Source organism: Cervus elaphus, chromosome 5, assembly GCF_910594005.1.
Source record: "Cervus elaphus chromosome 5, mCerEla1.1, whole genome shotgun sequence".
NCBI classification, from domain to species: Eukaryota; Metazoa; Chordata; class Mammalia; order Artiodactyla; family Cervidae; genus Cervus; species Cervus elaphus.
Window position 1 is genome coordinate 19,267,330 of NC_057819.1, and position 12,305 is coordinate 19,279,634.

A 12,305-nucleotide genomic window follows, 5' to 3' on the forward strand; every position below is an offset into this window, starting at 1 on the left:
CACCATGTGATTTTGGAGTGTTATGATAAAGAGTAAAAATCCTGTGAGATTTTACTCACAGAGCGGGCGGCTCTGGTGTCTGCGGCGTGGCCCTGACTTTGTACACAACTTGAACGCTGGGACTGTGGCCTCCCACATGCTGTGGGAGGCTGAGCTAGTAGCCAGTTAGAACCCTAGTATAAATTACAGCCAGGCCATCTGCCCCCCATCTTGCGTCCTGGTGGTGTCCCTGGTTTCAGGAGGCTCTGGCCCATGGCAGGGGTTCAGGGGTCTATTCTTCGGTGACTTGCAACTCTGTCTTGACTTGCCTTAACAGCTAGTGACTCTCAGTCAGGCTGGATCCAGAACCGCCCCAGGGCCTTTTCCCCCACAACTCAGGCTCTTTCTCACTCTCCAGCTCAGACTCCCTCCCTCAGTTTACTTTTTCTTTTCTTCTCTGTCCAGTCTCTGTTTTTCCTCTCGCACCTGAAACCTGGCCCTAGGTGAACCACCAGCTAGGGACAGAGGGGTGGGACGATTGTTCTAGCAGTCCTGTGCTCAGTGACCCGTGTTGACCGACCTGGAGGCAGACATTCTCCTTTTTGTTTTGTCTGACTTTCCTCCCCACCCCGTTCCTTTTTAACATGTTCCAGTGTTTTTACCGGGATTGGTTGCTCAGCGAAATAAACTCCTGATATGGAAAGTTCATCCTGACAAAGCATAAATCATAGGGACCTTGTTTGCTTAACCAAAAAAAAAAAAAAGTGCCTTAGCGGGCACACTTTCGCTCTCTCTGGTATCCCTGAGGTCTGTTCCCTGGGTCTACAACTCTAGATGAAGGTCCCTTCCTCCCAGACTAATCCTCATCTCTGGATCTCTCCCCTTCCCTCTACCATTCTTGTCTCAGGCATTCTGCTTTATCTTCCCTGTCTCTCTCAGCTTCCCTGTCTCTGTGGAGCTTTCTGACTTCCTCTCATCTCCCTTCCTCAAGGAGCAGTCATGTCCAAGGGCTAGAAATTTGGACTTTACAGGCATCACTTGAGCACCATCTGTGTACTGAGCCCTGGGCAGCATTGACTCCAACTTGACCCTTTCTCTCTAAGCAGATAAGCTGGTACACTAGGATGCTGGGGACAGTTTGGAATTGGGGAGAGGTGCATTTTTGATGGCAGGGGTCAGGGAGGCTCCTAGGATGGTGGAAGAAGCCCAGGCATGGGGCTAAGGAGTTCATTTTGCCTTGTGGATGCTAAGGAGTGGTTGGAGGTTTCTGAGCCAGGGCTCTGCTGGACTGGGGGTGGCATTGCTAGTGAATGACATGGACTGGAAAAAGCCAGACAGGAGGTGGGGGCAGGGCAACTATGGAACTAGACTGTAGGTGAAGCAGGAGGCGAGGAGTTGGCAAGAAGGCCCGTGTGCCCCCAGGTGATGTGAAGGCAATGAGCACTGCAGCCAGGTGAGGTGGGAACAAGTTTGAGGAGGGGAAGGCAGGCAGACAAAGCTCTGGTGCAGGTCCAAGTCTGGACCACAACAAATGTAACAGAAGTCCGCAGTTGGGCTGAGGAGGGATTTGAATTCCTAACACCCAAGTTTATCCCTCACCTGCCTCTTAAGGAATGCATATTTTCCTCCAGAGGCTCATGGTAGACACTGGCTGCCTTTGCCAGTTGCATTCCCCTCTTCTTCCAGTAGGGGTCCCCCTGACCCACTCTCAGCCCCAAGAGTGGCTGGGCGATCTGGGTCCCTCTGCCTGGTAACTACGATTGGTTCAAGGATGATCACCTGGCCCAATGAGAGTCAGCCCTGGAATTTTTGTGGGACCTGTTGGGAAACACTTCCCCTAGAGTGTTGGCTGGAGTTGTTAAGTGGAGCTGCTGGAGACACCTTCACTCCAAGGCGGAGAGAAGCCTGCCAGAGAATGAAGCCAACACAGGTGAGACGAGAGAGTTGAAAGATGGTGAGTGTGAGCTTCCTGAGAGCGGCACTTGGACCCAAAGTGTTAGTCACTCAGTCGTGTCCAACTCTTTGTAACCTCATGGACTGTCGCCCACCAGGCTCCTCTGTCCGTGGAATTCTCCAGGCAAGAATACTGGAGTAGGTTGCCATTTCCTTCCCCAGTTAAGTTGCTCAGTCGTGTCTGACTCTTTGTGATCCCATGGACTATAGCCTACCAGATTCCTCCGTCCATGGGATTTTCCAGGCAAGAATACTGGAGTAGGTTGCCATTACCTTCTCCAGAGGATCTTCCCAGCACAGGACTTGAACCAAGGTCTCCTACACTGCAGGCAGACTCTTTACTGACTGGACCACCAGGGAAGTCAACAGCTGGCCCTGAAACCAGCCCTCCTGAACTTTTCAAGTTCTTGAGCCAGTAAATGCCTGTGATAGTTTAGGTTAGTTTTCACTTGGTCTTTCCCCTACCTGAGCCCCTACCCCCTCCATCCAAGAGCTTGGAGGGTCTCCTGGACAAATCCAGAAGGAGGGATGGTTGTTGAGATGGTAGCTCTGACCCTGTTTTTCTCTTGGAAGGACTGTCTCTTTCCTCCAAACTTTGTTTTTTCAATGCTCCCGCGTGACAGGGACTTGGAAGTTTCACAGCTGAGCACAAGGAAATAGAGGCTAACATAGACCTGATTTGGACTTTGGAAGCAGGCTTTTCTAGAATCCTCAGAGCTCCAGCACTTCAGAGCTGTGTGACCTCAAGTAAGTATCTTAACCTCTCTGGGCCCCAGCGTCCTCATCTGTAAAATGGAAAGAATAATGGTGCCTCCTCAGGTTGCTGTGAGGATTAATACATGTAAATTACCGAATACATGTAAAGTGCTCCGGACAGGCCCTGAAATTGAATGTGTTAGTTGCTCAGTGGTGTCCGACTCTGTGACCTCATGAACTGTAGCCCGCCAGGCTCCTCTGTCCATGGAATTCACCAGGCCAGAATACTGGAGTGGGTTGCCATTCCCTTCTCCAGGGTATCTTCCTGACCAAGGGATCGAACCCAGGTCTCCCGTGTTGAAGGCAGATTCTTTACCGTCTGAGCCACCAGGGAAGCCCATGGCACATAGTAAATCTCAATAAATGGTGACCGCTGTTGTTGCTGCTATTATGAGTGTAGGTATTATCCTCAAGCACTTCTAGACCCCAGAGCTCCAGCTGCTAGACCATGAAGCACCAAGAAAGGCAGAATCACCCAGCCGCAGCTGCTTTGGGCTTGCCCTCTGAGTTACACTTTGCTCCCTGAAGACTCGCCTCTCCCCCAAATGAGACCGACACTGGAGGTACCGCCCAGCTTGCCCCAGACGATCTGGAGCCTGAGTGGTGCCTTGTGGAATGACTAGAACCCCACCAGGAGACAGGCAAAGGGAAGACATTCCTGGCCAAGGCAAGGGCTTGAGTAAAGGGCTGGCGATGTGAGGATGCATCCCCGCTGGGGGCGTGTATGTCAGGCCCAAGAGGGACCTTCAGGCAGAAGAACAGCTCACTGGAGGCTCATTTTTCCAGCATCTCTCCTTCATCATTGCCCTGCCTCTACAGGCCCTGGGGGAAAAGGCGTCTAGGAGGCAAGCACCAGGATGTGGCACCAGGCCTGTGGGTCCTATCTCCCTCTAGGGTACCCCTGGGACAGACACTTGTACCCATGGATGCCCTGGGTGACTTGGAGTCAATGGCTTTCTCTCTTTAGACTTGACCAGAGATAACAATCTGCTTTGCATCAAAGAATCTCAAGAGACTCTTAAATTCCGCTTTTCTCCCTCAGGGCTCTCTCAAAGTATGAGCTCATTTGAACTCTTTGTCACCCTAAATGGTAGTTAGAGCAGGGATCAACCTCCCCATCATACAGATGAGAAAACTGAGGCCAGGGAAGTTGCTGAACAGGGTCCTGCAGGTACTCAGTGAAGAAGGCTTTGGAACCCAGCCTGTCTCTCACTAGACCCAGGGTCAGCAGATCCAGCTTGCCAGCTGTTATTATAAATAAAGTTTTATTGGCACACAGCCATGCTCATTCACTTACATTGTCCCTGACTGCTTTCACAGTTGGGAGAAGGCAATGGCAACCCCCTCCAGTGTTCTTCCCTGGAGAATCCCAGGGACGGGGGAGCCTGGTGGGCTGCCATCTATGGGGTCGCACAGAGTCGGACACGACTGAAGTGACTTAGCAGCAGCAGCAGCAGCTTTCACAATACAACAGCAGAATTGAGTAGTTGTTATAGAGACTGACTTGCAAAGTTGAAACTATTTACCATCTGGCCAACTGCTGCACTTGACCACGCTTCCCTGCTGAAACTTTGTGGTTGAAAGAATATGATAAAAAATAATGACATTAATGGTAATAACAATAATAATTGCCTACTATGTGCCAGGGGCTTCCCAGGTGGCACTAGTGTTAAAGAACTTGACTACGGAATGCAGGGAGATGTAAGAGATGCGGGTTCAGTCCCTGGGTTGGGAAGATCCCCTGGAGGAGGGCATGGCAACCCACTCCAGTATTCTTGCCTGGAGAATCCGATGGACAGAGGAGCCTGGTGGGCTACAATCCTTAGAGTGGCAAAGAGTCAGACACTACTGAAGCGACTTTGCACGCATGCTCAATGTGCCAGGTACCATGCAAGACATTCCTGAATTTTTTATTGATATGAAAGGGTGTTGCTCAATGAATTTTCACTGAGTACACCTGCAAAACCAGCACCTGGATCAAGAAACAGAATAATACTTATTCTCTGGATGCCCCCTGCCCACCCGTTGCAGTCACTGCCCTCTGAAGGGTAATTACTATCCTGACATCTCTCTGCACAGATGTTTTCTAAATGTTTGTAACATTTTCTGAACTTTCTATTCGTGGAATCATACAGAACGTGCCCTTTTGTGTCTGGCTTCTTTCACTTGGTAAGATGTTTGTGAGATTCATCCATATTGCATGTCATTGGCGTCACGACACGCTTCTGCTGGTGGGCGTCTGGTCTGTTTCCAGTCTCCATGGAGTTTTATGAATATGCAAGATATTGGACCCCATTTCACCCCAGCTCCAGTGTGAGAGGGGGACCAATTAGCCCTGCTGTACAGATGTGAAGACTAAGGTTAGATACTGTGGTGCCCATGAAGTGGCGCAGCAAATAGGAAGAGCCACGAGCGCAGGTGTCCCTGGCGTCCTGGCTCTCTGACTTCCTCATTAGTTTCTGGCTTGACATCCCACTGTGACTAACGACTGTTATGGCCCCATTTATACGAAGACATTTCTAGAAAAAGCAAAAGTATGGAGACAAGGTAGAGGCTGAGTTGTCTAGGGCTGGGAGCAAAAGATTGACCATAAGGAGGTCAAAGGGAATGATTTGAGGCAACTGGATTGTGGGGATAATTATACAACTGTGTGTGAACTTATTTGACTAGTTGTTTAGTCGCTAAAGTTGCAAAGTCACTTCAGCCATGTCCAACTCTTTTGCAACCCTATGAACTGTAGCCCACCAGGCTCCTCCGTCCGTGGGATTTCCTAGGCACTTGAAGGCTCGGTGGTGAATTCACCTACCAATGCAGGAGATGTGGGTTCCTTCCCGGGTCTGGAAGATGCCCTGGAGAAGGAAATGGCAATCCATCCAGTATTGTTGCCTGGGAAATTGCATGGACAGAGGAGCCTAGTGGGCTGCAGTCCATGGGGTCGCCAAGAGTCGGACACAATGGGCAACAAAACCAGAACAACAGTGAACTTACTAAAGCTCATTGAATTGTAAACTTAAAGTTGGTGAATTTTATGGGAAGTAGATTACACCTCAATAAAGCTTGAAAATTAAAAAACCCAAACCCACAGCCATCTATTTCTCCACCCTCTACCCACACACACCCGCATCCCCACTCCGCCTCCCTCTGTGTCTGAATTTCCCTTAGAGGTGTGAAGCTGGCTGTGCAGACTGCCCAGAGCTGTTGAGCCATGGAACTCTGGCAGCTCCCCACCAGCCCTCCTCTCGCTGCAAAGACACGGGGGTCTCCTTGGCCAGAGGTGACATCTGAAGCAATCACGATCCCCTTTGGCTTTACTATATCCGACCTGCCGCCTGCCAGGGGCCAGAGAGCCACGCGCAGCGGATGCACCGGCCCCAAACTGTTTCTCCAAGTAGTCCCCAGAGATGGTCGCTGCCTTTCAGTTTCTGCACTTGTTTATTTTCAAAGGGACGTTGCCAGACCGCTAGGCCACCCCTGCCCTTTCATGGTTTGTTTTATGCAAGAGATTTCAGGAAGAGAGGAGGTAAAGCAACCTGAAACCAATTGCTCTGCTGGCAGAGGACAGCCACAGGCCCCAGCTGTGAGGTTTGAGGGATGTGTGTGAAGCCGAGATGCCCCTTTGTTACCCCGCCACCCCAAGAACAGGAATTCTGAGAGGGTTAATAATCATTGCAGGGGATTTTCTGGTGGTCCAGGGGTTAAGGCTCTGTGTTTCCACTACAGTGGGCACGGGTTCGATCCCTGGCCAGAGAACTAAGATTCCGCATGCTGTGCAACCATAAAAAAAAGAAGAAAGAAAGAAAAGGAAAAAATAATAATCATTGCAAATATTCAAGAAGAAGAAAGAAAAGAAAAAAATAATAATCATTGCAAATATTCAAAGTGGACATTGGAATAGTTTGACACTCGTGTGCAAAAAGGAATGACCGTCAGCCCATACCTCACATCTTATCACAAAATTCACTCCAAATGGCTCACAGACCAAAATGTCACTCTAAAGATTCTAGGAAAACACAGAAGAAAATCTTTGTGACCTTGGGTTAGGCAATTATTTTTTAAACGTGACATCACAGCACTAACTGTAGAAAAAAGAATTGGTAAATTGGATTTCATCAATATTTAAAATTCAGGCTCTGCTAAAGACACTGTTAGAAGAATGAAAAAAAAAATAGGATGGGCAGACGATCTTTGCAAAACACTTACCTGATAAAGGACTTCTATCTAGAATATATGAAAAACTCTCAAAACTCAGTGATAAGAAAACAATCCCACCCCGACCCCTGCCAAAAAAGAACTAACCAAATATTTGCATAGATGTTTCATCAAAGAAAATATACGGAAGGCAAATGAGCACATGAAAGATGCTGAACATCATTAATTATTAGGGAAGTGCAAATTAAAACCACAGTAAGATACCATTACACTCCCACTCGAATAGATGAAAAGGCCACAATACCAAGTGCTAGTGAAGATGCAGAGCAACAAGAGCCCTCCTCCACTGCTGGTGGAAAGGTAAAACAAATACAGTCATTTGGAAAATAGTTTGGCAGATCTTTATATGGTTAAGCCTGAACTTACCCTACAAGCTGGTCATCCCACTCCTAGGTAGTTACCTAAGAGAAAATGTACAAAAGTCTATTGTGAATGTTTATAGTGGCCTTATTTGTAATCACCAAAAGCTGGGAGCAACTAAATTGGCCCTAAATTGTGGTACAGTCATAAGATGAATGCAGCAATAAAAGAGGAATGAACTACAGACACCCTCGGCAATAAGGAAGCCTCTCAGATGCGTCATGCTAAGTGAAAGAAGCCAGACCCAAGGCTGTTCACTGAATGATTCCATTTATTCACATGTGACATTCAGAAAAGGGCAAAACAATAGGAACACGAAGCAGATCAGTGGTTGCCAGGGGCTGGGGTGGAAAGGGGGATTGATTGCAAGGGGTTGAGAAGGAATCTGTGTTGTGAGAGAGTGTTGGGACTATTCCACATCTTTTATTTTTTTTAATTTGGCCGAGCAGCATGTGGGATCTTAGTTCCCCAACCAGGGATTGAACTTGTGTCCCCTGCATTGGAAGCATGGAATCTTAACCCCTGGACTGCCAGGGAAGTCCCACCACATTCGCTTGTGGTGGTGATTACATGATGGAGTATGTTCGTCCAAAATCATAAAACAATACACTAAAAAGAGAGAACGTTAGGTAAGTTATTCCCCAACACAACAAAGCAAAAATAATAATAATAGCTAACCAAGCATCACATACTATGTGCAAGGCACTCTTGAAGCACTTTCCATATAGTAACTCAGGCAGTCCTCACGACAACCCAGAGAAGCAAGTATTAATTATCCCCAGGCTTTGAAAGTTTTGTGGCCAGAGATCTCTCACCTTCTTAATTTTCTCCCCTTCCTCAGTCAGATCTGTAGGGCCTTCCTCCTTCTGTAACCTTCACTTTATCCTGTGGCTGTCTTTCTCCCATATCTATACAGGAAAGCTTTCCACCTCACTGGTTCCAGTGAGAGATACACAACCACTAACAAGGTTTAGCAGAGCAGAGACTTCAGACTTTGCCTACAGGAACTAGGCAGGTCATGGAAATAGCAAAGCAGACTGGGAACAATAGGGAATGGTGGGGACTGGGGAAAACTGGAGAGCCAGGCTGGGTCTAAAGGGCACTGTCCCTCCTCAGCTCCAGCTTCTACCATATGGACCTAGTAAGAGCCCAGTATTGCCAGATCTTCTGATAGTTCAGGAAGATTCTAACACCCTCATGTTTATATGACATGTCGTGATTTTTTCAATGTTAGCAAGTAAGTAAAAAAAAAACAACAAAAAACTTGTTTAGATATTAGTTTTTACTGTGGTAAAGGCATGTTCATCCTTTTCTTTTCACCCCGAGTATAAGACGCAGAAGCAGAAAAGCTGTATTTAGTGAAATCAGGCAACATCTGAAGCCTCAAACCACCATATACAAAGTAGACAGGAGAGGTCTTCCCTGGTGGCCCAGTGGTTAAGAATTCCTTGTGGGTGGGCAAAGTGGGGGCCGGGCAGGAAGAATCCACCTGTCAACGCAGGGGACACAGGTTTGGCCCCTGGTCCAGGGAGATCCCACATGCCATGGGTCAACTAAGCCAGTGCACCCCAACAAGAGAAGCCGCTGTAACCAGAAGTCCATGCACCACAACTAGAGAGTAACCCCCACTCACCACAACTAGAGAAAGTCTGCACACAGCTTCGAAGACCCAGTGCAAACAAAAATAAATCCAATTTTTTTTTAAATAAAAAAAAAAGAATTGAGTATGATCAGACCCATAGGTAGGTATTTTAATAAGAAAAGAAAATGGGGTTTGATTTAAAAAGTCTGTATATGAGAGAGTCAGACCTCTACACCCCTGAATTCTGGACACACCCCCATCCTGCATAATCTCTGCCAACTGCCCCTCTCTCCCTTCTGCTGCAGACAGGATATTTAGCAGTTGGAGAAATTAAATTAGAAATTGGACCAGAGAAGCTCCAGAATCAGAGGCAGTAGGCATGGAGGCATGCAGGGAGTGAGAGGCTGGCAGAGAGTTTTTAATAAGCTATCTAACATGGTTTAACTTTCAAAACTTTTTATTTTATGTTTATAAAAATGTTCAAAACTCATAATTTAAAAATTCAATTTTAAGTTTGATTTCATTTGTTTGTGCTAAGCTGTTTCTTGTGTCTCCTATCTTTCTTTTCTGCACTGTGCTAAGTCACTTCAGTCCTGTCTGACTCTTTGGGACCCTATGGACTGTATAGCCCACCAGGCTCCTCTGTCTATGGGATTCTCTAGGCATGAATACCGGAGTGGATTGCCACACCCTCCTCCAGGGGATCTTCCTGACCCAGAGATCAAACCAGCATCTCTAATGTCTCTTGAATTGGTAGGTGGGTTCTTTACCACTAGCACCACCTGGGAAGCCCATCTTTCTCTTACTTGAATTTAATTTTTCTTTTGCTGGAGAATAACCTCTAGTAATTCTTTCAAACATAGTCTATGCAGGAAATGGACATTTAACCTGTATCCTCCAAGATTTGAGGTATAATCACCCTTTTTAGGTATACATCTATGCTGCTGCTGCTGCTAAGTCACTTCAGTTGTGTCCGACTCTGTACATCTATATGGATTTTTTAAAATAAATATTTATTTATTTATTTTTGTCTGTGCTGGATCTTCATTGCTTTTTGGTCTTTCTCTAGTTGCGGTGCCCAGACTTCTCATTGCAGTCGCTTGTCTTATTGCAGAGCACGGGCTCTTAGGCGTGAGGACTTCAGTAGTTGTGGTTCAGTTCAGTTGAGTGGCTCAGTCATGTCCAGTTCTTTGCGACCCCATGGATTGCAGCACACCAGGCTTCCCTGTCCATCACCAACTCCTGGAGCTTGCTCAAACTCATGTCCATTAAGTCGGTGATGCCATCCAACCATCTCATCCTCTGTCATCCCCTTCTCCCACCTTCAGTCCCAGCATCAGGGTCTTTTTCAATGGGTCAGCTCTTCGAATCAGGTGGCCAAAGTATTGGAGTTTCAACTTCAGCATCAGTCCTTCCAATGAATATATTCAGGAATGATTTCCTTTAGGATTGACTGATTGGATCTTTTTGCAGTCCAAGGGACTCTCAAGAGTCTTCTCCAACACCACAGTTCAAAAGCATCAATTCTTTGGCACTCAGCTTTCTTTATGGTCCAACTCTTACATCCATACATGACTACTGGAAAGACTATAGCTTTGACCAGATGGACCTTTGTTAGCAAAGTAATGTCTCTGCTTTTTAATATGCTGTCTAGGTTGGTCATAGCTTTTCTTCCAAGGAGCAAGCGTCTTTTAATTTCATGGCTGCAGTCACCATGTGCAGTGATTTTGGAGCCCCCCAAAATAAAGTCTGTCACTGTTTCCATTGTTTCCCCATCTATTTGCCATGAAATAATGGGACTGGATGCCATGATCTTAGTTTTCTGAATGTTGAGTTTTAAGCCAGCTTTTTCACTCTCCTCTTTCACTTTCATCAAGAGGCTCTTTAGTTCTTCACTTTCTGTCATAAGGATGGTGTCATCTGTAGTTGCGGTACACAGGCTTAATTGCCCCATGGTATGTGGGATCTTCCCAAGCCAGGGATCGAACCAGTGTCCCCGGCTCAGCAAAGGCAGATTCTTACCGCTGGACCACCAGGGAAGCCTTCTATGGATTTTGAGAAACTTACACAGTCATGTAACCACCACCTATAATCAAGAGATATTTTCATCACTTCAGATAGTTCCCTTGTTCCTCTTTGTAGTTAGTTCCTGACCCTCTAACTCTTGGCAAGCTCTAATCTGGTTTCTGTTCCTATCATCTTGCCTTTTCCCAGATGTCATATAAATCAAATCAAACAATATATGGCTTTTAAAGTCCAACTTCTCTGACTCAGCATAATGCTTTCAAAAGTCATCTATAGTATTGCATTTTTGGAAACCTTTGAAATCCAGAGCTATAGTCATCAGTGGTCACCAGTGTGTGTGTGTGTGTGTGTGCTCATTTGGTCACCAGTGCTGGTCACCAAATATTTCTGGCTGGCTGGATTCTGGTCTTATGATCGTGTTGTACTTCCTAATTCCCTTGTGCTTGGGCGGGGCCATGTGATTAGTTCTGGTGGGTGAGTTGTGAGTACACATCCCTTCTGGGCAGCATTTGCCACAGTGGCTGCTCTGTGGCCCAAGTCTGGTAGCGACTCTGACCGGCAGAACACACTGTCAGCCTATAATGGCTGTGGAGTCAATAGACAGGTAGCTTTCAGTAGAAGCACACCTTTGTGGTTTTAAGCCTTTGCAATTTTGGGTGTGGTTTATCACAGCACCTTCAGCCTGTGTTTGACCCATATGGAATGTTTGCTTCTTTTTTTTTTTTTTTGAATGTTTGCTTCTTTAGCACTGGGAAATTTTCTTTTACTGCTGCTTTAATTATTTCCTCTTTCCAATTTTTCCTCTCTCTTTTCCTTTCTTCTTCTTCCTTTCTGGAACTATGAGGCAGGTGCTGGAACTTTCGCTGGAAGAATCCTCCACGTCACTTAATTTCCCTTTGTCCTTTTGGCAGTCTTTGGGAATAAATTCTCAGATCAGTCTTTCAGTTTACGACTGTGTTTTCCAGACAGTCATTTTGCTATTCAACTTGACTTTTCTACAGAATCATTATTTTATATTCATATTTTTTCCCAGGACCTCTGTTTGCTTCTTTTGCATATTGGTTGTTGCTTAATGTGTTCAGAATCTTCTGTATTCTTTCCAGGGCTATTTATTTTTTAAAGTCTTCTGTTTATTCTGTTAACTTTTCCCTTTCACTTTTTAGTTCTCAGGTAGCTTTTTTCCAGACTGCTGACTTTCCTTAATTGTTTGCTGACCTTTGCTGGTCTGTAACATTTCGTATTTGGGTTTTGTTTTTTGTTTTTTGTTTTTGGCTGTGTTGCAAGGCTTGTGGGATCTTGTTTTCCTGACCGGGGATTGAATCCGAGACCTCGGCAGTGAAAGTGTGGAGACCTAACCACTGACTGCCAGGGAATTCCCTGTATTTGGGAATTCTTATCTGCCTGTTTGCTGATTTGATTACCATGGAATGCTGCTTCTTAC